Source organism: Mustela putorius, unplaced genomic scaffold, assembly GCF_011764305.1.
Source record: "Mustela putorius furo isolate JIRA1106 unplaced genomic scaffold, ASM1176430v1.1 tig00003974_pilon_pilon_pilon, whole genome shotgun sequence".
Classification (NCBI taxonomy): domain Eukaryota; kingdom Metazoa; phylum Chordata; class Mammalia; order Carnivora; family Mustelidae; genus Mustela; species Mustela putorius.
Window position 1 is genome coordinate 588,449 of NW_025422117.1, and position 25,883 is coordinate 614,331.

The following is a 25,883-nucleotide window of genomic DNA, read 5'->3' on the forward strand; positions in this document are numbered from 1 at the left end:
AATATTAGTTTCAGTTATACAGTATAGAATTCGACTACACTATACATTGCTCAGTGCTCATCACCATAAGTGTGCTCTTGTCACTTTTTGTTTCAACCAAATTGGTACAGAATGAAAGTAGAAGTGATTAGATGTCTGTGAAGAAAAGAGAAGTTTGGACTATAGAATCATCGAAATTTACATTAGGAAGGATGCTGGAGACCATTAGGATACATTCCAGGCTCAGCCCAATTAGTCTATTTCTTGAGATAGTATTTGGTTCATGCTACAATTTCAGGCCGATGGGGTTCAGTGCATATGTTCTGGTTTTGTTGTGTATTGGTTTGACAGCCCTTTAGAAAGTTTTTCTGTGTAATGAGCTCAAACCTCTTTTCCTTTTTTTTTTTTTTTTAAGATTTTATTTATTTACTTGAGAGAGAGAGAGAGGGCACACAGGGAGAGGGAGAAGCAGACTCCCTGCTGAGCAGAGAGCCTGATGCAGGGCTCAAACCAAGGACCCCAGGATCATGACGCAAGCGGAAGGCAGATGTTTAATGGACTGAGCCACTCAAGCGCCTCAACCCTGTCTCTTTTTCTTCCACCTAAATGCCATCATCTGTGCTGAGACAATACAAGGTAAGTCCTACCCTGGAGCCAGGCAGCAGCCCCGGCAGCTGTGTTGTGTGTGCACGGTCGTGTCATGCTTTGGACGAATGGGAATAAGGGTGAAGATGGTGTGTACACGGTGGGACGCACACATGGTTCCACTTCTGCACTGCTCTTGGTCCCACCTTGTCCCGGTGTGTCAAGCTTCAAAAGAGTTTGGGAAGCACCTGGTACCCCTCATCCTTCTCATCTTTGCTGCTGTTCGAATAGATCACCTTTCTCTATTGACTACAAACTGTCCACTATTCTTTTGTATGATTTGCCTTTTAATGAGCTTTTATCACCTTCTTTCTTGCTCTCCAGTGTATTTCCATTAGGGTCTCTCCGCCATATTGTTTTCTGACTCATCTATTTCTAACCCAGTTTACTATTCAGAAAACACAAAAAATCATGAACCAGGACATTCCCTATGGCGTTTCCTAAAATTCAAAATTGCATGTATTTGGGTTTTGTACTTTATTTCTAGCCTTGTTTGACAGTCTCTTCGTGTCTTCCTCCTGGCAGGTACTAAATTTATTGATTCTTTCTTTCTTTTTTTTTTTTCTTCCAGAAAAAACCCTGAGTCATTTGACACACAAAAATGTATAGTATTGTGCTCTGAAGACTCAAGCAGTTCCTAATTTAATAATAGGTTGGTTCTAGATTTCATTGTTTGGAATCAAAGCTCATTGTGTGTTTTAAAGAAAAGAACTATGAAGAATGGTTTGGTGTTTTAGACCAGCCCCTGAATGTTTACTTAACCGATTATGTAGCTTTCCCTATTGTACTTTAAAAAACATCCATAAGGGGCCCCTGGGTGGCTCAGTGGGTTAAAGCCTCTGACTTCTGCTCAAGTCATGATCTCAGGGTCCTAGGATCGAGCCCCACATTGGGCTCTCTGCTTAGCCGAGAGCCTGCTTCCTCCTCTCACTCTCTGCCTGCCTCTCTGCCTACTTGTGTTGTGATCTCTGTCTGTCAAATAAATAAATAAATAAATAAATCTTTTTTAAAAAAAATCCATAAACCCAGGGGTGCCTGGGTGGCTCAGTCCGTTAAGTGGTGGACTCTTGATTTCCGTTCAGGTCATGATTTCAGGGTCCTGGGATCGAGCCCCTGTGTAGGCTTCATGCTCGGTGGACATGCTTGTGGTTTCTCTCTCACCCTCTGCCCCTCCTCCTACTCATGTGGGCTCACTCTCTCCGTCTCTCTCTAAAATAAATAAGTAAATTTTTTTTTAATTTTGTTTATTTTTATTTGAGATAGAGAGAGAGCATGAGAGAGAAGAAGGTCAGAGGGTGAAGCAGACTCCCTGTGGAGCTGGAGCCCGATGGGGGACTCAATCCCAGGACTCCAGGATCATGACCTGAGCTGAAGGCTCAACCAACTGAGCCACCCAGGTGCCCCTAATAAGTAAATAAGTAAATCTTAAAAAAAGAATCCATGAATCTGGATCACCATTTCAACATAGTTTCCAGAGGGAAAAAAAAAAAAAATCCTCCAAGAATTCCAACTTGGAACTCCAAGAAAGACTTTCTTTCTCTCTGCTGCATCACCAGACCACTTATTGAAGCCCAGAATCTCTAGGGGTAATGCCGGGAGTGAGTTTTCCAAAGCTTCTAGTGTATAAGTGTATAACCAGGCTGGGAACCACAGCTCTGACTGGTTGAGATATATATATATATATATCATATATATATATATATATATATGGCTATAAACTGTTAGTTTAGTAAAACAGATGGTGTGCATTATAGAGAGAAAGAAAATGAATCTCTTGGTTGAAAACTTTGAAAAAAGAAATATTCTTTTACTCTGTAAAAGAGTAAAAAAGAGACTGTGGCCCACAATTTCAACTTCAAAGCAGTTGAAAATACCTCAAGGGATCCATAAATTAAGACCTGGATGGCAATGCTATTAGCTCCTTTGCCTGCTGAAACAGACTAGGGTCGTCACGCCTGTGGATTTGATTCATTTCTTTTACTTTTATCCTTTGTCCGTTGTATGAGGTTAGAGAGCCTAAACTCTTTCTTTTTCTTCCCTGGCACGTCCTGCATAATTGCCAAAGAGTTTTATTTTAGAACCCACAAGTGCCTGACCAAAAGATGAAAATGTTAACTTCCTTCAGTACCTAAAGAGCATTATGTAATGAATCAAGCATCTATTTTAAAACGTCTTATATTCTATATATTTCAAAACCTGTTCAGTCAGAAGAAACCTCAGACTAGGCAACAACATACTTCAACATAAGAATATCTAAAAAATAAAAAAAGACTGGATAGAAATTTTTTAAAAATCTCTAAATAAATGGTCTATTTCACTTTAAGATTATAGATTCCCAGATAACCTTTGCAGTTAATCTGCAAACCTATTTACAGAGTACCTTTCCGTTGATAAATGCTTCCTTATTTTCTTCAGGATTCAGTTCACTGAAATTTTTATTTACTTATTCATGATGATCTATCCTTAATTTTTTTTTAAAGATTTTATTTATTTACTTGACAAACAGAGATCACAAGTAGGCAGAGACAAAGGGGGAAGCAGGCTCCCTGCTGAGCAGAGGGCCCAATGTGGGGCTTGAGATCCCAGGACCCTGGGATGATGACCTGAGCTGAAGGCAGAGGCTTTAACCCACTGAGCCACCCCGGTGCCCCCATTCTTTGAATATTGTGTGAATACAGCTAAAAAGTTGTTTCTCCAAGTTATTCAAAGTAACATCTTAATTAACTAACAATATTCTGGTCTTTACAAAAAACCGTGGATTTTTTTCCAATATGATGATACTAATTTATCTATAAATTAATAAATTTGACAAGGAGCCATCGAATGTCCTGAAAGATATTCTGAACTTTTCCCCTTTTGAGACCTACACCACTGAGATTAGCATTGGAAGTTATTTCTTTGGCATTATTATGCTTATTAAGGATAAATAGAGGACTCCCCCCACCCCCTGCCCCAGGGTTGTTTAATAGGAGTGAAACCAGTTTAGCCGACTTAACAGGAGATTTGGAGAAATTCTTGAGATTCAACTCACCTGCCAAACAACACAGGTGTGCCTCTTAACTCAAGGATTTTCTAGGCATCAAATTTGGTTTCAGTAGACATTAGCTCCTTCCTAGACGCAAGGGAGGTGGGTGCTGCTAATCAGCTGGGAAGAAACTAAGTTCTGATAAAGTAGTATTAACTAAAACAACTACCCAGAAGCCAAATACTGTTACACCATGTTAGAGAAGACATTAATGCCGATACTAAGAGAGTAAAATAGCATATCTGTGTTCTTTTTCCTTCTATTTTCCCTAAGACTCTGTTTATCTTAATGCTCTACACTAATTCTATCGAGGCAAATTCTATGATATTTATAATCTGCTTAGCAGGAAAGCTACTACAGAGTGATAGGAGTATTATGGGAATGAACACTCATGTTTATCATTGCATCATTAATCATATATTTGTGTGTATATATGTATGTATGTATATATATATAATTTTTCTGCAAATTATGAGGAAACAGTATTTTTATTTTGGCATTTGGTATTGTCTAAGGCTGTACTGTATCAGAACAGTTCACGGGGTGGGGGGGCGCCTGGGTGGCTCAGTCTGTTAAGCCTCTGCCTTCAGCTCGAGTCAAGATCCAAGGGTTCTGGGATCGAGTCCTGCATCCGGCTCCTTGCTCTTTGGGGAGCATGCTTCTCCCTCTGTGTGCTGCTCCCTCCACTTGTGCTCTCTCTCTCTGACAAATAAATAAATAAAATCTAAAAAAAAAAAAAGAAGAAGAATGTTTCAATGGACTTGTTGCAAGTTGGTGACATGTGTTTTGTGGACTTGTTTTTCCTGCATTACATTTAAAATGCACTAAATCCCTGGCTAAATGTAACAAGTCAGGAAACAACAGGTGTTGGTGAGGATGTGGAGAAAGGGGAACCCTCCTACACCGTTAGTGGGAATGCAAGCTGGTGCAGTCATTCTGGGAAATGGCATGGAGGTTCCTCAAAAAGTTGAAAATAGAGCTATCCTACGACCCAGCAATCGCACTACTGGGTATTTACCCTAAAGATACAAATGTAGTGATCCGAAGGGACATGTGCACCTGAATGTTTATAGCAGCAATGTCCACAATAGCCAAACTATAGAAAGAGCCCAGATGTTCATCGACAGATGAATGGATAAAGAAGATGTGATATATATAGACAATGGAATACTACTCAGCCATCAAAAAAAAAAATGAAATCTCGCCATTTGCAACCACAGGGATGGAACTAGAGAGTGTTAAGCTAAGTGAAATAAGTCAGTCAGAGAAAGACAATTATCATATGATCTCACTTGTATGTGGAATTTAAGAAACAAAACAGGATCGTCGGGGAAGGGAGGAAAAATGAAACGAGACAGAATCAGAGAAGGAGACAAACCACAAGAGACTCTTAATCATGGGAAACAAACGGAGAGTTGCAGGAGGGGAGGGAGAGGGGAGGGTAACTGGGTGTTGGACATTAAGGAGGACACGTGATGTAAAAGACTGATGAATGACTGAATACCTCTGGAACTAATAATACTCTATGTTAATTAATTGAATTTAAATATAAAAAATGCTTTCATTCCCAATTCTGAGGTACTTGGGGCCATCTAGATTCCTCTTGATCCTCTGGAGGGGTAAGTTTTGGCCCCCAGTAGCTCACAGCTGTCCTGATGAATACCCCTCCAGCCAGAAAGGACTCTCACTCAGGGATGCCAGAATCTTCCCGTGCGTGCTTGCAGATCGGTTGGTTGTATTTCGCGAGTCAATAAGCATCTCATGAATCCTAATAAATCCTACCCACTCCGATTGGGCAGCAAGTAAATCTGTATGTTTAGGACAAGTCAGGTTGTTTTTTTTTTTTTTTTTTTTCCTCTGAGTTGCAGCTTCCTAATTAATAAAATGAAGGAGTTATTCTGATGGTCTCCAAGACCACTTGGAGCTCTGAAAGTCTCTGAGTCTCATTCCTAATGATCTTGACCAGCCATAGACCAAATCAACAAGGAGAGAAGAAAGGCAAGCATTTTCCTTTGCTGTCTTCCATGCTTTCTTTTCTTTTTTTTTAGTTTTATTTATCTGACAGAGATCACAAGTAGGCAGAGAGGCAGGCAGAGAGAGATGAGGAAGCAGGCTCCCTGCAGAGCAGAGAGCCCGACGACTCGGGGCTCCATCCCAGGACCCTGGGATCATGACCTGAGCCGAAGGCAGAGGCTTTAACCCCCTGAGCCCCCCAGGTGCCCCCATGCTTTCTTTTCTATCAACCATTTCCTGCCATCGCTCTCGCTCCTTTGCTTTATTGAAAGGACTGTATATGTACAGGTGTGTGTGTTGCGGGGGAGGGGTTGGGCATGAAGATAATATGATTTTATTTTATTTTCAATTCTTATTTTTGCTTATGAAAAACGTGATTAAAGCAGGGTAGTTGGATTCGCTAATGAAGCGGGGTGATGTAGGGGACAGAAGGCAAATGAGGAATCAGGCAAGAGAAAGTATTTGGTAGCGTGTCAACAAAGAAGAGGTTGATGCAGGAGCAGAGGGAGAAAAGCCAGGAAGCAAGAGGGAGATTAATCCAAGGGAAAGAAATGGGGGGGGGGGTTTGTCCAAAGGGAAGTGTGGCAACGGTAGGAAATTTAACTAGACAACAGTTGAAAGTCAGGATGGACAGTTACATGACAGAAGAAGGGGAACAGAAACGTAGGGGAGGGGGCCAGGGGACCACCAAACAGTGGTTGGGAAGAGAATCTTTGCAGTGAAAAAGGAGACGGATGGGCACAAGAGAGGATGGAGATTGCGTCCACAGCCCTCGCCTTCCCACATGAGTGTGTGTAAGGGGGGAAGCAGAACATTCCAGTGACCGTTACATAGGAAGAGATTTTCCCTCTCTGCGGTCCTCTAGATACAACTGGTGAGAATGTATTCCAAAGTACACAGGAGCTCCATGTTTACTGTTTGGCTTGCTTCATGGCAAACATTATTGGATGTTTACAACGAATTCTTTAAGGGTCAAAAATGCAAATTCTTACAGAAACATACCCAGAAGCAAATAATTGATGATGATTCCTTCCAAAATGTAGGCTTTCTTCTACTTTTATCTACTAAAACTTGTATGGGTACCTTTTAGGTACAGTCACCCAATTAGTAACAACCCCATGAAGTGGGTTGTTATCATTCCCTTGTAGATAGAGATGAGGAAACCAAACAAAAGACAGGTGAAGTCACTTACTCTAGGAGGTGGTGGAAGCCAGGTTTGGTCCTAGAGTCACAGTCTTTTGTACTATGTTGCCTCCTACCAACACAACTCTGTGAAGTTGTGTATTCCATCAATATCCACTGGGTAGAGGCGCCTGGGTGGCTCAGAGGGTTTAAAGCCTCTGCCTTCAGCACCGGTCATGGTCTCAGGGTCCTGGGATCAAGCCCTGCATCAAGCTCTCTGCCCGGTGGAGAGCCTGCTTCCTAACCCTTCTCTCTCTCTCTGCCTGCCTCTCTGCCCACTTGTGATCTCTCTGTCAAATAAATAAATAAAATCTTAAAAAAAAAATCCCTGGGTATATGACCAAATACAGACATAAAATGAATCAACACAATTCTAGATGCTTTGTTTTTATCTTTATTTTTCAGAGAGTGGCTTTTATAGTCAGAGGTATTTGAACAGGATACCTAATTTCCTTATTTAATAATAATTTCCTTATTTAATTTCATCGTGCGATAAGTCTTTTAAGAGATGAACTGGAGTTCATCACATGCTGTTTAATGATGTCCCAGGCAATGCTGATTCATTGTATCACAGTTGGTTTCTGCAACACTTTTCTTGAAATGTACGCGTGTTTGTGCATGTGTAGATGAAGAAATGTACACGCATGTGTATGTACGTCTATGCATGTGCACACACACATTATAAAAAGTTCATTGGAGTACTCTGTTCTGTCTATTCCATGCTTTGGGTCCTGTGCCACGCTCGTTAGAATTCAAGAATTTTCCCTTACAGCCCTTTTCTCTCACTGTCCTGAATTGGGGGTTTTCTGTGGTGTAAGGAATTCCCCTTGCTCTGGACTGTCTTTCTTATGTTTATTTTGTTTTCTAATGACGTTTGGGACCCATCTTAGCTAAAGAACAGTGCGCTGCAATAAAACAAAGGAAAAGGGTCCCATTCAGATGTAAAATGCAAGGGTTTTGTTTTTGGTTTTGCTTTTTTCCCTTTTTCACTAGGTACTTCTGAGTTGTTTCTGGAAGGGTTAGATCCCATGGGCTCACCGACAGCAGGGCGGGATGTTTTTTGTTTTTTGTTTTTGTTTTTTCACATCCGCAATACTTGTTCCATCTGACTATATAATTATTATATTACTCTGAAACCCAAGTTTCTTCATTTCCAAAGTTCACGTTCTTATTTGTTTAAATGATATCCTAGTCATTCAAATTCTGAAGCTGTTTAAAGATATGTGCTTAAAAATTTAAAAAAAAAAATACAAATACTGAAACATTCCAGGGGCACCTGGCTGGCTCAGTCGGAAGAGTACGTGACTCTTGATCCTCGGGGTTATAAGTTCAAGCCCCACGTTGGGTATAGAGATTGTTTAAATAAAACGTAAGTGCTCACGTCAGCAGCACAGATACTAAAATTGGAAGGATACAGAGAAGATTAGCATGGCCCCTGTGTGAGGATGACGTACAAATTCTCGAAGCGTTCCATGTTAAAAAAAAAAAAAAAAGACAAGAAAAAGAAAAAAAAACGTAACTAAAAAAATTCCAGACATTACCTCCTCTTACCTGATGATGAGAGAAGTTTGGAATATTGCACTGAGATATCAGGGAGGCAGATGTGTGTGTATCAGAGAAACAAAGAGACGGAAGTAAAAGGGAAACCAGAGTAATGTGTAATAACAGAGGAAGACGTGTTCTCTCTCATTTTTTTGGAGATTTATTGAGTTCGGGGAGAGCTTGCGCATGCACACATGCAAGTTGGGGGGGGAGCAGAAGGAAGGAATCCCAAGCAGACTCCTTGCTGAGCATGAACCCCACGACCTGCAGCTCAACCCCACAACGCAGAGATCACGACCTGAGCTGAAATCGAGAGTCAGATGTTTAACTGACTGAGCCACCCGGGCGCCTCAGATGTTTTCTCTTTAAAACCTGGATTGGGTGGCACCTGGGTGGCTCAGTGGGTGAAGCCTCTGCCTCCGGCTCAGGTCATGATCCCAGGGTCCTGGCATCGAGCCCCACATCGGGCTCTCTGCTCAGTGGGTACCCTGCTTCCCCCTCTCTCTCTGCCTGCCTCTCTGTCTCCTTGTGATCTCCGTTTGTCAAATAAATAAATAAAATCTTCAAAAAAAAAGAAAGATGACAAAGAATTTTTCAGATGAGCTTATATGTATGTGTGGAATGAGGAGGGAAGCAAAACAAACTTGTAACGAGAAGCACCTTATAACCAAACGTTATTATTTTTTTAAGATTTTATTTATTTATTTGACAGAGATCACAGCAGGCAGAGATGCAGGCAGAGAGAGAGAGGAGGAAGCAGGCTCCCTGCTGAGCAGAGAGCCGGATGCGGGACTCGATCCCAGGACCCTGAGATCATGACCTGAGCCAAAGGCAGAGGCTTTAACCCACTGAGCCACCCAGGCGCCCCTTTGGTTTTTTTGTTTTTTGTTTTTTTTTTAATTTTTAAATTTCTTTAAAAGATTTTATTTATTTATTTGACAGACAGATCTCACAAGTAGGCAGAGAGGCAGGCAGAGAGAGGGGGAAGCAGGCTTCCTGCGGAGCAGAGAGCCTGATGCCGGGCTCAAAACCAGGACCCTGAGATCATGACCTGAGCTGAAGGCAGAGGCTTAACCCACTGAGCCACCCAGGCGCCCCAACATTATGTTTTATTTGCTTGATGTGCCCCAAAGGCAAGTTCTCTTGCCCATTGATCTTTGTGCTGCATTTCCTCTCCCATATGCTTGAGGGCATCCCCAATGGCCACAGAACTTGTGGAACGCCCCTTTGAGGATATGACTGAGAAAGCAGAGGCAGCCAGCAACTGCGGAACATCCCTGAAACCTGGGAGGAACCAATGATTGTTGCGGGAACAGTGGCTAGAAAAAGTTACAGCCAGGCGGCCGGTTTGACATTTGGGGATTCCAAGCGCTTGGGGGAAGCCATTGTAAGAGCTGAGGATTCCCTGCCTCGAGAAGCTCAAACAGCTATATGGTTGGCTCAGTTTTTGCTTTCATGGTGAGCACGGCATTATGCATTCATTGAAACAATTCAAAGTGTAGTTATTGGGGGCCTATCACACTCCAGGTGTCCTTTCCTGTAGATGCGGCGAGTGAAATGGACAGAATCTCCGAATCTCCACCGGAACACAGCGCACCTTCCATCGGTGGGGGCAAGAGTAAGTAAGAGAAATGGTTAGTGTATCAGACGATAGATGCTAGGGAGAAAGACATTAAGACAGTGCGCCCGGGGGCATTCTACCACGTGTGGGGGGGGGGAGGCTGGCTTTTAAATTTTAGTTAGATGGCCAGAGGAGGGCTCCCTGAGAAGATGACTTTTGGGTAAAGACCTGAAGGAAAGAGGGAGCTAGCCATCTGGCTGGTTTTCTGCAGAGCACTCCCGGAGCAGGGAGCACTTGGGACTTGTCTGAGCAACAGTGGAGGGGTCCGCCCGGCTGCGGCAGGGGGAGCGAAGGGGAGCGTGGTGGGACATGAGGACAGAAAGAGAACCGGGTCTGTGTGTGTGACGCTGTAGGCCCATGTGTGCATCTGAGGGTCTGTGTCTGTCTCTACTGTGTGCTTATCTGTGTGTTCATGTGTCTTTGTGGGTCTGTGTGTGCGCATGCCTCTTGATGTGTTTGGGAATGTGTATACGCGTGGGGTGTCAACAGTTCATGCAGGGCTCTGTAAATCCTAACAAATTTGGCTTTTACTCTGACTGCAAAGAGGAGACGTCGGCCGGTTTTGTGAGAAGAAGTATCCAATCTCCGTTCTGGGATCGGTCAGAACTGGGAGGTCTGTAGAGGAATGAGGGTGCCGGTTGGGAGGCTAGTGCCATAACCCTGCTGGGTGACGGCGGTGGCTTTGACCAAGAGGGTAGAAGTGCAGTGGTGAGAGACGCTCAGACTTTGCATTTTGGGTCTCCTTTGAAGCTAGAACTGGTGAGATTTGCTGCTGACGGGCTGGGAAGTATGACAGAAAAGTAGAAGTCAAGGAAGACATCAGGGCTTTGGCCTCAGGCACTGGAAGGGCAGATTGTTTCCTGAGATGAGGAAAGCTCTTAGGGAGCAGATTGAGCGGTGGAAACAAGAGTTCAGTATCACAGACCCTGAGTTCCAACGCGCAGCAGACCTCCAGGAGGAGGAGGAGCCAAGTTGGATATATAAGTCCAGAGCTGAGGGAGAGCTTCAGGCTTAAAAAGTACGCTTTGGGGCGCCTGGGTGGCTCAGTGGGTTAGGCTGCTGCCTTCGGCTCAGGTCATGATCTCGGGGTCCCGGGATCGAGTCCCGCATCGGGCTCTCTGCTCAGCAGGGAGCCTGCTTCCTCCTCCCTCTCTCTCTGCCTCTCTGCCTACTTGTGATCTCTGTCTGTCAAATAAATAAATAAAATCTAAAAAAAAAAAAAAAAGGACGCTTTGGGGGTGCCTGGGTGGCTCAGTGGGTTAAAGCCTCTGCCTTCGGCTCAGGTCATGATCCCAGGGTCCTGGGATCCAGCCCCATGTTGGTCTCCCTGCTTAGCGGGGAGTCTGCTCATCCTTCTCCCTCTACTGCCCCTCCCCCCAGCTCTTGCTCTCTCTCTCTCTCTCTCAAATAAAACCTTTTTAAAAAATTCTATAACAATATAGTTCTTCTATATTTATGTCTATTTTACTTGGTACTAAAATAATTAGTTTGGTATCATTTAAAAACGATGGCACACATGTTTTATAGTTCTAAAATGCTGGAGTTAGAAAGCACTTAAAACTTACTTAATTCAACATTTTGTAGAGGACGAAATCAGAATCCATAAGGGATTTCTTAATGTATGTTGAGTATAAAGTGAATATTGCAGTACCCGTAGCAATGGGAATAACATTTTGTGCATGCTCCTCTTCAAAAATAGTAAATTTGAAAAAGCATCCAAGTTTAGTGCAGAAGAAAAATCGAAATTACAAGCATGGTTTGACTACTTAGAAGTTGAAAACTGTCATATTCAATACAGGTTTTCCTCCAAGATGTATCTGTGCCGATAAAATATTTACGAGTATATTGCTAGGAGGTTTTCGTTTCAGGTTAATGCAGCGTCATCTTTATAAATGACTTTTGAATAGTAACATGAAAAGAAAGGAAGTAACAATTGAATTGATGCTGATAATACGGCAGACCTAACAGACACACCTCTTTTCGTGGTTCAAAGCTATAGATGTTTCTATGTTGATTTAGGGTTTGTAAAGAATTAATAAAAAGATCTAAAGAACAAAGTTGATGTCATGTTTTGCCTGCAATTATTACAAACTGCCACACCTCTAGGATTTGGGACATAAATCTTTCTGACAAACAAATATGCCCTAAGTCAACTCCTTCCCCACCATGCAATTCATCCACACATGCAATCCTATAGAGTTAACCAATGTTTTGTTTCCCAATCAAAACACTACATGAAAGATTATATTGTAATTTTTTGACATGTTACATAAAGCAGCCAATGAAATTTGGTTAAGTAACATGAATGATATTCTGTTTAGTTTCTAGATTTTGTATACCGTTGAGGAGAAAAGCAAATAATAAAAATTCCCATTATTTTCATGTTAATTTCCAGGTGAAAGGGATAAGATCAAATAAATTAAAGCACTAATGTTATAAAGAAGACATGAACAGACATTTCTGCAAGGAAGACATCCAAATGGCCAACAGACACATGAAGAAGTGTTCAACATCACTCGGCATCAAGGAAATACAAATCAAAACCACAATGAGATACCACCTCACACCACTCAGAATGGCTAAACTTAACAAGTCAGAAAATGACAGACTGACAAGGAGGTGAAGAAAGGGGAACCCTCCTCCACTGCTGGTGGGAATGCAAGCTGGTGCAGCCACTCTGGAAAACAGTATGGAGGATCAATTTTCAATTTTCAAAAAATTGAAAATAGAGCTACCCTATGACCCAGCAATTGCACTACTGAGTATTTACCCCAAAGTTTCAGATGTAGTGATACAAAGGGACACATGCACCCCAATGTTTATAGCAGCAATGTCCACAATAGCCAAACGATGGAAAGATGAACTATGATGAACTATGTTCATCAATAAATGAATGGATAAAGAAGATTATATATACATATATATGTATATATATGATGGAATATTATGCAGCCATAAAAATTGAAATCTTGCCATTTGCAATGACGTGGATGGAACTAGAGGTTATTATGCTAAGCAAAATAAGTCAACTGGAGAAAGATAATTATCATATGATCTCACTGATATGGGGAATTTGAGAAACAAGACAGGATCATAAGGGAAGGGAAGGAAGAATGAAACAAGATGAAACCAGAGAGGGAGACAAACTATGAGACTCTTAATCTCAGGAAACAAACCGAGGGTTGCTGGAGTGGAAGGGGTGGGAAGGAGGGGGTGGCGGGTGATGGACACTGGGGAGGGTCTGTGCTATGCGGAGCACTGTGAACTGTGTAAGACTGATGCATCACAGACCTGTACCCCTGAAACAAATAATACGTCACATGTTAATTGAAAAAATAAAAAAAATTACTTAATTTTTTAAAAAGCACTGATGTTATAAAACTGTATATACAATACTATGGACATTTGATAAATAGTCATTGAATTTATATTCAAAAAGGACAACTTACAATATTGGATGGAATGTTAAGCATACTCTCAACTACCTGTAAATGTCTAACTTTTTATTTATTCTTTCAACTAAATAATCTTTAAATGAAGAGAAAGTCATATTCCTTCAAATTATACTCTTGCAGCAAATATGGGGCCTTAGTTTATACTTCAAATGATCAAATTAATTCTCAAATGATTGATCTTTTTGTCTCTCAAAACCCATTTGTACATACATATATAGATAATATATTCGTCATTAAAAAATTTTCCTATACAGCGTTTGGAAGCACACAATATGAAATTAGGAAAATGCAGTATGTTTTTTTCATTTGTTTTGCTGTTTTTTTTGGTTTTGCTTTTTTAAAGTAATCTCTACACCCAACATGGGACTCAAACTCACAGCCGCAAGATCAAGAGTCACATGCCTGGAGAGTCTGGCTGGCTCAGTCTGCAGAGCATGTGACTCTTTTTTTTTTTTTTTAAAGATTTTATTTATTTACTTGACAGAGAGAGAGAGAGAGAGATCACAAGTGATCACAAGTGGGCAGAAAGGCAGGCAGAGGGGGAGGGGAAAGTAGGTTCCCTGCAGAACAGAGAGCCCGATGTGGGGCTCCATCCCAGGACCCTGAGATCATGACCTGAGCCGAAGGCAGAGGCTTAATCCTCTGAGCCACCCAGGTGCCCCGAGCATGTGACTCTTGATCTTGGGGTTGTAAGTTCAAACCCCACGTTGCGTACAGAGATTACTTAAGAATGAAAAAATCTTGGGGCACCTGGGTGGCTCAGTCAGTTGAGCCTCTGCCTTCAGCTCAGGTCCTGAACTCAGGGTTCTGGGATTGAGCCCAGCATCTCAGGCTCCCTGCCCAATGGGGAGTCTACTTCTCCCTCCCCTCATACCTCTCCCCCTAGCTGGTGCTCTCTCTCTCTCTCACTCTCAAATAAATAAAATCTTCTTTAAAAATGTAAAAATCTTGGGGTAGCTGGGTGGCTCAGTGGGTTAAGCCTCTGCCTTTAGCCAAGGTCATAATCTCAGGGTCCTGGGATCGAGCCCCACATCGGGCTCTCTGCTCAGTAGGGAGCTGCTTCCCCCTTTCTCTCTGCCTACTTGTGATCTCTGTCTGTCAAGTAAATAAATAACATCTTAAAAAAATTTTTTTAAATCTTGGAAAAGAAGAGTTGCGTGCTCTACCAACTGAGCCCCCAACGTACCCTTGCTTTGCTCTGTTTGTAAGCTGAGTTAACTACCTGTAGTGTAGTAGGAATTGCCACTTAGCAACTTGACCCACAGATCAGAATCACCACTTTCTTGTATCCATGTTCCCAACACCCAATTAATTTTGACTTTCATGACACTTGGTTTTACTGATTTAGGGAAAACCAAGCTCAGCTCTAAGTAGCATACATCTCCACAATCCTCCCCAGTTGAAATGGCACTCTTCTCACCACCTGGGAAGCTCTGGCTGACTCTTGGTCTCAGGGCAGGAGACTTCTCCAAAGAGTGGATATGAGACCCCCTTACATATATGCTAGTGCTTGTTTAACCTAACCAGTGAACAGATGTGTAGGGGGTCCTTAGCGATTATGGTTTCTAAAAAATCCAAAAAAACTATGGTTATGATTATGACTCTTAAGTTTACAACTTTTTTTCATTATTGACAGAATATAATATGCATACTTCAAGGAGTACGGTATTTTATTTCAGGCCAAGTAGGGCCAAAGATGAACCACATTTGTGACTACATTTATTTTATTTATCTTTTAAAGATTTTATTTATTTATTTGCCAGAGAGAGAGAGCATAAGCAGGGGGAGAAGCAGGCAGAGGGAGAAGAAGGCTCCTTGCTGAGCAGGAAGCCCAATGTAGGACTTGATCTCAAGACCCCGAGGTCATGACCTGATTTGATGGTAGACACTTAGCCGACTGAGCCACCCAGGCATCCCTGTGACCACATTTTAAAACTAACTTTTAAAGCACATACATTCATATTCTAAATCAAATAATCCTTGCGTAGATGAAATAATGGAGTTGAAACACAATCACGTCTTCCTCCTGTCTGAATTCCCATGATTGTAAAGTAACAAACATAGAATATCATTCTTACATATGAAAAACGGAAAGTCAGTGCAGTGTTGGAAATTTTTTGGTCATGTTTTGTTTTTTTGTCCTCAAATTTGGGTGCGAGGTATGGAAGTAGCCTGGGAGTGGCATTTCAAGGACCTGGCCCCCAGTACCAGCTGTGACTACTTTGTTAATTTACGTTTACTTTGGCCCATTGTGAATGGGTTGAAGAGATTCTGTAGAATTGTTCCTGGCTCTAAACTTAGAAGGAGGAAATAAAAAATTCAAGAGGAGGATATTGTTTCCTCCTCCCCTTCCAACAGTGTTGGCAAAGGGGAAACAGGAAGGAACGGGAGAGGCAGAGGGAAAGAGGGATAAGGAGAGAAAGGAAGGTTCGAACGGAACCCAAGTGACTGGAGTGTAATGTGGTCCATCCACACCGGGAACCCGCAGGTGAGTTAGAAACACCGAGAAATCCCCCTCACCACCTCCAGAGATTTACTCTTCTTTCTCCAATCTTGCTTACCTTTTGCTCATCCCTACCCCAGTTGCCCCACTCCCTCCTACTCATGGCCACTAGCTTATATTTGCCTCTTTTAGTTGGAAGCAAAGAACAGTAGTCAACAGCCCCATCATTCCAAGCTCTTCCCTGTCCCAGATGTTAGGAAGGAAAGACAGAGCGAGTTTTCAGTTTTATGGGCAAACAGCCCGATTCCCTTAGATCTATGCTGGGTATGTGTCAGTGTTTATTCTCGAGGCTGGAATTAAGCAACCTGCGGAAGGTCCCACAGCAGATTACCGCTGGAACCAGGTTTATCATGGACAGCTGCTGAGTTCCCACTGTGAGGGCGGGGCCACAGGGCCATGGGGCCTTTCCAATGGGTGTTCCAAATCCCACACTTGTCAACTGCAAGGAGCTTCCTATGCCCATGGTTGTGAACAAGCCTTATTAAACATAACATTCAAAAGAGCCCAAGTGGGGCACCTGGGTGGCTCAGTGGGTTAAGCATCTGCTTTTGGCTCAGGTCACGATCCCGCGATCCTGGGATCGAGTCCTGCATTTTCTCCCTCTGCCTCTGCCTCTCTCTCTCTCATGAATAAATAAACTTAAAAGAATCTTTAAAAAAAAGCCTAGGTGCCAAAACCTCCAAACTTTACTTTTTTTTTTTTTAAAGATTTTATTTATTTATTTGAGAGAGAGAAAACCTTCAACATTTAGAAGGACTGCATATCACTTTCAGTTCTAAATAAAAAGTGTCATAGGTAGTAAACTGATATTGTTAGTGTCTATGGAAAGCAATATTCCAGCAAACACAAAGTTTAACTCAATTACTCACACTCTTAAGTTATGGTTGATGATATTTTTACAGGTAACAAAGGGAGCCAACTTTAATAATTAATATCATTTCTCACGCAGAAGCACTAGCCAGCACCTAATTTTTGTTTAGCTTTTTCTGATATTTTCAAATATGCCACGTGTTTCCCATCTAATCCAGACTAACAACTAAGGGGTACTCTCTCGTAACTTAATATGTATCCTGCTGGATTTCAGTGGTAGACAATTCTTAAAGATAAATGTTTATTAAACAATCAGATTATCCTTTGAAAGCTGAATAAGAACCAAAAGAATCATAAACACTTGAGCTCAAAACAATGAGTGCCTTATTTTCACAGTTTTCCTTAAAAAAAAAAAAAAAAAAGGAATATGCAAGTGTTGTTATGATAATATACCGGAAAAATAGAAAATATAACATCAATAAAATTAAGCTGTCTCGTGGTTAGCCTTATTGTCCATTTCCCTTTATATATTATTAAAGTCCTTGTCTAATGCGATAGCTTTCTTCCAGCTACATGTTTCTGACTGAAATTTTTAAAAACTTTCATAAAATCAGATCCATTTTCTAAACTAATTGATTTCATCATGGGTTTTATACCAGTGAATGTGGCAAGTCTTTAAGAGTCATGTACCATGGGGCTCCTGGGTGGCTCAGTGGGTTAAAGCCTCTGCCTTCGACTCAGGTCATGATCCCGGGGTCTTGGGATCAAGCCCCTCATTGAGCTCTCTGCTCAGCAGGGAGCCTGCTTCCCCCTCTCTCTCTGCCTGCCTCTTTGCCTACTTGTGATCTCTGTCAAATAAATAAATAAAATCTTTAAAAAAATGCGAACAATTCCAGCTGTGATCAAAACAAGACAAAAAACGCAGATTCACTATTAACCGCCCACAAACAAGGTCTGAACTGTATTTCTTCACGAATTGTTCTTTGAGCCGGGGTAGAATGGAAATACACCCTAAAATTAGAAGGTTGTAAACAAACTGGGTTTTTTAAATTCCATTGAATGTTTAATTTTAAAATGCCTATCTTGATTTGATTTGGCTACCCAAAATAGAAAAATGTTGGCTCCAACTTAGCTTGGCTCTTTTCTGAAACGGCTCTTGAAGACGCCAAAGGTTCTTAATTAGCACTCACACAATGGGACTTAATTCATGTGCATATGCCACAGAAATAATGTTTCTGCATTAAATTACAGCAGCTGTGAAATTTAAATACTACTAGGAGCCAGCACATTTTGTGAAATACGGCACTATATTTCATGAGAAATTTGCGCCCTCTTTTGGATAACAATTGTCAAGACATTTCAGTGTGAACTTTAAAAAAATGTAGTCGATGGCTCAAAAATAAATGCAGTTTTGTTTTAAAGACCGTGGGAAAGAAGGCAAAAGAACAGATGTTAGAGGCATGGTAAAGATAATACTAGGAAGCGGCAAAGCAAAGATTTTGCCACCGAGAGGCATAAAAAGGGCCATAGGAAAGACCCAGCGTTAGGAATCTACAGTTTCCTTTTAAATCAAAATCTGTTTAGGATTTTTGCCCAATGTTAGATTACAAAGTAGTGCTTCTTAGGAACAGTCTTCTCTAGACAACAGTAGTAAGCACTTATATTCCTCCTGAGACTGTAATTTTTGTAGGGGTAGGGACAGATTGTCCCTTGGGTGAACTTTCTGCCTGGATGAAGGAGATCTCAGAGGATTTGTTCCTTTCCAATTTAGGGAACTACACAAATATCTTTAAAGATACCTTGGGGCATATTTTGAAAATTTTCTTCTTTTTTCTCCTGAATGGCTCCCGAATGGAATTCCCTTACCCAGCCCCAATTCCCAGGCCCTGCTCGATATCTCCTTTCTCTTGGCGAGCTCCTTGGTACCGCACACTTACTATGTCCAAAATCAAATGCTCATCTTCACTTCCTCTTTCCTCTGCTTCCCAGAGTCTCCTTCTTCCTTCTATATCCTCCATCCTGGCTGATGGAATATCTCTCTGTCTACCCACTCTACCAGCAAGTCACGAGTCATTATTTTTTTTTAAAGATTTAATTATTTTTCGGTGGGGAGGGGCAGAGGGAGAGAGAGACTCCTGAGCAGACTCCACAATGAGTGCGGAGCCTGACGGGGACTCGATCTCACAACCCTGAGAACAGGACCTGAGCTGAAACCAAGAACAAGATGCTTAAGCAACTGAGGCACCCAGGCGCTCCAGTCATGACTCATGGTGAATCACATTGGACCCTTCACATCTCTGTACTCCACGTCACCCCATCTGGCTGACTCTATTCCTGAACCATCTCTTGAATCATTCTCACTTCTCCTGCCTCCAAGACTCTTCCTGATTTAGGCCTTCTTTTCTTCCACTCTCACAATGGCCTTATAACTGGTCTCCCCGCCTCTCGCCTCGCCCCTCTAGGCCATCCACCATATGACTCCCCAGGTGATTTCCTAAAAGATGAATCTGATTGTTTCTCTTGTAAAGCCCTCTACTTGTTCTCCAGCACCCAGAGTGGGAAACCCATGAATTTCATCATGACATACAACATACCCCGGGATCTGCTGCCCATCTTCTGCCACACCTGACTTTTGGAATACTCTGTTGGGATCATACCAAAACCACTTCACAGTGTTCCCCTGCCCAGATTGTCTTTTTTCCTCAATCTGTCTGGAGAATTGCTTTTCATTAACTTTTTAAACAAAAGTCATTCCTCCTCCAGCAGGCCAGGTGAGAGAGCTACTCTCTGTTCTTCTTGGTGGCCTGCTTCCATTGTTGCATCTACTACACAGAATTGGAGTTTTCACCTATTTTTCCACTGGACTGTGAGCTCTTTGCGAGTAAACATAGAATCTGATTTATCCTCACTGTGGTTTTTATTATAACCATATTGACTACCACTCATTGAATGCCAGGAGGAAAAAAAAAAAAAAAAGAAACAAGGCTTAGAGATATTAAATGAATTGCTCGAAGCCACGTACCCAGTGAGTTGCAGAGTTGTGGCTTAATCCTGGGGTTTTTAGGTCTGAAGTCTGTGTTCTTTTAAAATAATGCACTGCCAATTGGAGGTTTCCTGGTAACATTGCTCATACCAATAATAAGTACTGTAATTATTACTGTGAATCAAGAATTCTTCTAAATGCTTTATATAATAATCAGTTTCTAAAGAATACAGAGTTGATTTCATTTCAATTCTTTAACAGTTTGATATATATATATATATAGTTATTTTTTAAGAGACTTACTAGAGACATTCATAAATTTGACAATATAGCTAAACAGGTAGACCAGATGACCCCAAATCTCCTTTCCAACCCAATATTCTATAATTCTACAAACATTTTCCTTCTTTTTACTTAGAAAAAATCTTTCATAAATTTATTTTATTAACAAGCTATCCTGGCAGTAGTTTATGTGGTTATAGCAATATGTTTTTTTTTCTTTCCTATTGAGAATGGAAAAAACCAAATGAACAATCTAACAGTTTCTATGTGTTTTCCTGTGTTACCTCTTACACAACAGATGCTGTGAATTGCTGGGGATATGAACGGAATTAAAAAGGAAACACAGTTTACGTGTCATTGAGTTTAGAATCTAATAGAGATTACTCATCATTCAAATGATCCCTCCAGTGACCATATAATTATGAACTGAATCCCATACTCACGAAAAAGAACTACTGTTCTCTGAAGCTATATAACAAAGAAGCTGATCTGTGCTCCGTGTCAGGGAGAATGTCTCTGAGGAAGGAAGCTGGGTCTGGGGCTTGCTGAATGAGGGGGGATACTCAGGCATGTGGAAGGGGAAAGGCTTGCAGACACAGCCCGCAGACTGTGTAGGGACCTGTAGTAGGAGGGAGTTAGAGGGAAGTGAGTATGGAGGGAAGCATCACACTGGGGCTCGCCATCAGCATGGCTGGGCCCTGGATATTTATCCTTCACTTGGATTGCCTATAGACCTGAACTTTTCTCCATTTGTTGGAGCTGCCCAAAGACAGTATGGCCCCTACAGGTAAGACCTTTTTTAAGAGACTTAGGTCTTCCATGTCTTTGTATCTCATAGGGTGCACAGATCATGAGTGCTCAATGAATACTTTTTTTTTTTTTTTGACCTAAGGCTCTTCCCTTCTTCTTCCCTTTTTTTTTTTTTTTTTGAGATTTTATTTATTTATTTGACAGACAGAGATCACAAGTAGGCAGAGAGACAGGTAGAGAGAGAGAGGGGGAAGCAGGCTCCCTGCGGAGCAGAGAGCTCGATGTGGGGCTCGATTCCAGGACTCTGGGATCATGACCTGAGCTGAAAGCAGAGGTTTTAACCCACTGAGCCACCCAGGCACCCCAAGGCTCTTCCCTTCTACCTTATACCTCTGTACCCGGAAGATGCTCAAAAGTACCAACCTGATTTATTTTTTAATGGATTGAACAAATTAAAAATAATCCCAGCAGACAACAACTCTGAAAAATAGTGTTAGGAAAATGGTGTATCTAAAGATCACTGGAAGACCAACTCTTTCTCTTAATGTCTTCCTTTTTCTCCACATTTTCTTATGAAAAGGTATAAATATAGAGCAATGTTGCAAGAATTTTATAGTGAACACCCTTTGCTATGAATTGAATTGTGTCCCCTTCTAAAATTTATTTTAAAGCTTTCACCTTCAATGTGACTATTATTTGGAGAAAGGGCTTTTAGGTGGTAATAAAGTTTAAAAGGGGTCATAAAAGTGGGTCCTAATCTGATGGCATTGGTGGCCTTAAAAGAAGATGAAGAGTGATTTCTCTCTCTTTCATGTAAGCACACAGTGAGACGGTGGCCGTCTGCAACCCAAGGATGGAACTCACAAACACTGATCATGCTGGCTCCTAATCTTGGACTTCCAGTCTCCAGAATGGTGAGAAAATAAACTTTGGATACTTAAGTCATCTGGTATATGGAATTTTGTTATAGCAGCACAAGCTGACTCATATACCTGTATATTGCACCCACCATCTAGAGTCTACCATTAACATTTTACTTGCTCCTCTCCCTTTGGTTATTGCTTTTTGTGACCTATTTGAAACAACTTTGCCAACCTCCAAGTTATGAAAATATGCCCCTATAACTTCTGCTAAATCTTCATGATTTTAGCTGTTATATTTAAGCCGATGATGTACCTCTAATTAATGTTGTGTTTGGTGAGAGTTAGGGATCAGGGCTCATTTTTTCATAGACTCTGAGGTATTTTGCACCATTTGTTTAAATTCCCCTTAAATTGCATTGGTGCCTTTGCTGGATATACACTTGTGTACGTGCAGGTCCATCTATCGGGACAAAAAATATGTCAGTACAGAGCAATTGACATCCAGAAGTTTGTTTGTTTGTTTGTTTGTTTTAAAAAATTGTATCCATTTACTTGAGAGACAGAAGGCACAATGAGGGAGAGGGGGAAGCAGACCCCCTGCTGAACAGAGAGCCCAACACCAACACCAGGCTTAATCCCATGACCCTGGGATCATGACCTGAACTGAAGACAGATGCCTAGCTGAATGAGCCACCCAGCAGCCCCTAGAAGTTTCTTTCTGGAAGATCATCTCCTTATTTAACCTTTACACATCATACTCTGGATGAGACTTTCATAAGGAGGATATAATGGGATATAATGGGTTCTAATAGCCCATTAGGAAAAAGGAGAACTTGTAACTTTAAAGTATCAATCAACTTCTCTCTCTTTCAAGGATTTTACATTTATCTTGCTACCTGAATAAATTGGATTTCTTATTTGAACATGAAGGGGGCTTCAAAAGTGCAAAATAAAGAGCTATGTTACTGCTATTATATCCCAATTTGAAGTTCACTATATTTTAATAAAGATAACCCATTTCCTGTTAATGGAGTCTAAAGTGGCTGAATGGCAAGAGGTATTTCAGGGACTTTAGAACATGAACTTAGATTAATGATTTCCTTCCTTCCTGCTTTCCTTCCTTCACTTATTTATTTCATAAAGAAAGAGAAATATGAAAGAGAAGAAGAAAAGAAAACCATTTATGGAGGCAAATGTTAACTAGATTTGTGGTGATAATTTCACCCTTGAATAATGCTGGAGTTAGGGTTTCCAATGCCTGTGCAGTCAAAAATCTGTTTACAACTTTTGATCCCTGAAAAACTTCACAGCCTACTGTTAACAGGAAGCCTTATTGATAACAAAACAGTTGATTAACACATATTTTGTATGTTATGTATATTATATACCATATTCTTATAAAATAAGCTAGAGAAATGAAAACGTTGTTAAGAGAATCATAAGGGGGACTCCTGGATGGGTCAGTTGGTTAAGCATACAACTCTTGATTTCCACTCAGGTCGTGAGGTCAGCGGGGTCCTAGATCAAGCTCTGAGTCAGGCTCTACCCTCAGCATGGAGTCCGCTTGAGTTTCTCTCCTCGGCCCCATCCCTGCCCTGCCACTGGCGCAGGTTGATCACTTGATACTGCTTCTAATTCTAATTCTTTCTAATTCTATCTATCTACCTAGATAAGATATAGATAGATAGATAAGATATAGATAGATAGATTATATATATATACAAGATCATAGATAGATAGATCGATTAAATCTTATCTATCTATTTATATGGCTAGATATCTTAAAGAGAGAGAGAGAGCATCATAGGGGGGAGAAAATACATTGACAGTACTATATTGTGTTTATTGAAAAAATCCTACCTATTTATGGACCTGCACAGTTTAAACTCCTGTTGTTCAAGGGTCAACTGCACAAACACATATTGAATTATTACATTGTACACCTGAAACTCTCATAATGTTCATGTCAAATACAACTGAGTGAAAAAAGAAGCAAGGAAGAAAAAGAGAAAGAAGGAAGAAAAGTCATTTTTAGACTGTTTTTATGACGATAGGATGTTGTCAAGATTAGTGAATTTCAAGGAAACACTTCAGTAAAAACAGACAGTCAAAACATATATGGTGTGGGCTAGCTGACAAACACAAGGTGTTTTCCTTGAGCATCTGTGAAGCCGGTGTTCCTCTCGGTGGGCAAGCCGACAACCAGCGTATCAACATTCTCCTTTGTGTGATTTGGTGTTTGGTCTGTGCACTTCATGAAGGTAGCGAGAGAGAAAACTGCTGCTGTAGACCAAATCCATTCAAGCCGGTGAGAGGAACAATGGGTGTCAGTCTTCTTCGCAGCCTCCCCTGAGCTTGCCAACCCCTGCGAACTTGCCTGCTCCCGGTAATTCAATAGCTTCTTTCCTTCCGGTAGGGATCCTCCGGACACTTACTGCCCGCCTTGAGTCTTTGTCCCACGCCACTCATCAATGTTGTGGTTTAAGCACAAAGAATTTTAACATCCTTCACATCCCAAAATAAACAGCAGCTCTGGAAATGTCATAGGGATTTCACGGCACAGGAAATGGATTTAAATAATTCATGGGGCATCGTGGAAACTTTTTGATGCTCTCTCCTCCCTCTAGTTTCAAGAATAAACAAGTATGAGTGTTTAGAAATGTGAACAGAGTGACGATCTTTCTTTCTAGTTGGTGTCGGTGTACGTTAAATATCATTATATGAATGTGGCCTGGTGTTTCAGTACATGAAGTTTATATACTCTGAGTATCTTTTTTTTTTTTTTAAATTAAGTATAACAAACTCAGTGTTTTAAATACTAAAGTGACTTTCCATAACACTTATATTGGGTTTGACTGGCTCTAGGACAATTTACAATGGTTTCTTTACCATAATTATTAGAAGCAGTATCAAGTGATCGGATATATAAGAAGTTAGTTTTGAGGGAGAGCAATCTTTGCTAAACCAAGAAACCATAATGTTAAACAAAAAAATAGAAAAATATCAAATGTATCCGTTACTTGTTTTGAGGGAGAGCAATCTTTGCTAAACCAAGAAACCATAATGTTAAACAAAAAAATAGAAAAATATCAAATGTATCCGTTACTTGTATATCAGCCCTGAGTACAACCAGGGGTTTTGGCACACTTCATGCAGAGAAGTGGAGAAAGAAAAAAGACTCGCAGTGTCCTACAAAAGACTTTTGGGAAATGGAAAAGGACCACTCGCGCATGAATGCCGCCTCATGAAGCCAAAAATAATAAGAGTTACAGGAAAGCCAGGTGACTAAGTCATTCAAGCCTGGGGGCAGACTCACCTAAAAGCTAAGAACTCTGTGCGAAGGACTAGTTCCCTATGCCCTTGACAAAAAAAAAAAAAAAAAAAAAAAAAAAAAAAAAAACATGTTAATAAGGCTAATGGTTCTTAACAATTCCTTTCAAGTCCTGTTTTCTATGTAACGTGGCACATTCTTTGGAAAGAGGCGTGTTTATTCACTTCAATTAGTTGGAAAACTCGCTTGCCATGGGAGAAATATTTCAGGAGCTCTGATGAAAACGTTCCTAATCACTGGAAAAGAAAGTACTCCTGACTTACAGGGAGAAGAAATAAATCCATACCCAAAGCAAGAAGAGATTGCAATAGCATCAGTGGAATGTTCTTCTCCTGTTATTTTTACTATTTTTCGATTTAGAAACCTACAGATAATAGCATGGATTTATATGATCATAGTCACACAAAGATATATCTTAGAAAAAACTAGGTGTGGGTAGGCATATCTCACTGACCCAACCAGTTTCACATTCAAGGTGTGTGTGGGGGGGGGAGGGCAGGAAACTTTGTTTCCAGCTTTGTTTCAAAAAGAAACAAAACATCCACTGGCCATCAATCAACCATGTATGTTGGCACCTTTTCTAATTCTCTGTAAACAATCAATTCAAGCTATGTTCAAGCTCTAGAGATCAGTGTGTGGTGTCTTAATGACCCAGCTAATTCCCCTCTTGAACTCAGAGTTACCAACTTCTTGAATGAACCTTTTTTCCTCTTGCCAACTACCCATTTAATAAAATGGCCCATGAACGCAGTTAAATCTCATTGACTGATTTTTGCTATGGTGTCTGTTCTTGTTTCTGCTGCCATGAGTCTCCACACTGGACTGGTGGGGACATGCTCCCTTTCCTTAGAGTTGGTGTCACTCAATTTGGATATCAGTTCTTTGGGAGAAGCAAGTCC

General features: G+C 41.1%; 1 protein-coding gene and 1 non-coding gene across 3 annotated transcripts in view; one reads left to right on the forward strand and one right to left on the reverse strand.

Moving 5' to 3' along the window:
- The window catches only part of CLDN10 (claudin 10), a 127,709-nt gene that overhangs the window by 26,146 nt on the left and 75,680 nt on the right, over positions 1-25,883 (reverse strand). The window lies entirely within an intron of this gene.
- Positions 8,218-8,324, forward strand: LOC123389478. Its single transcript, XR_006604069.1, has one exon. It is a non-coding gene; the product is annotated as a U6 spliceosomal RNA (small nuclear RNA).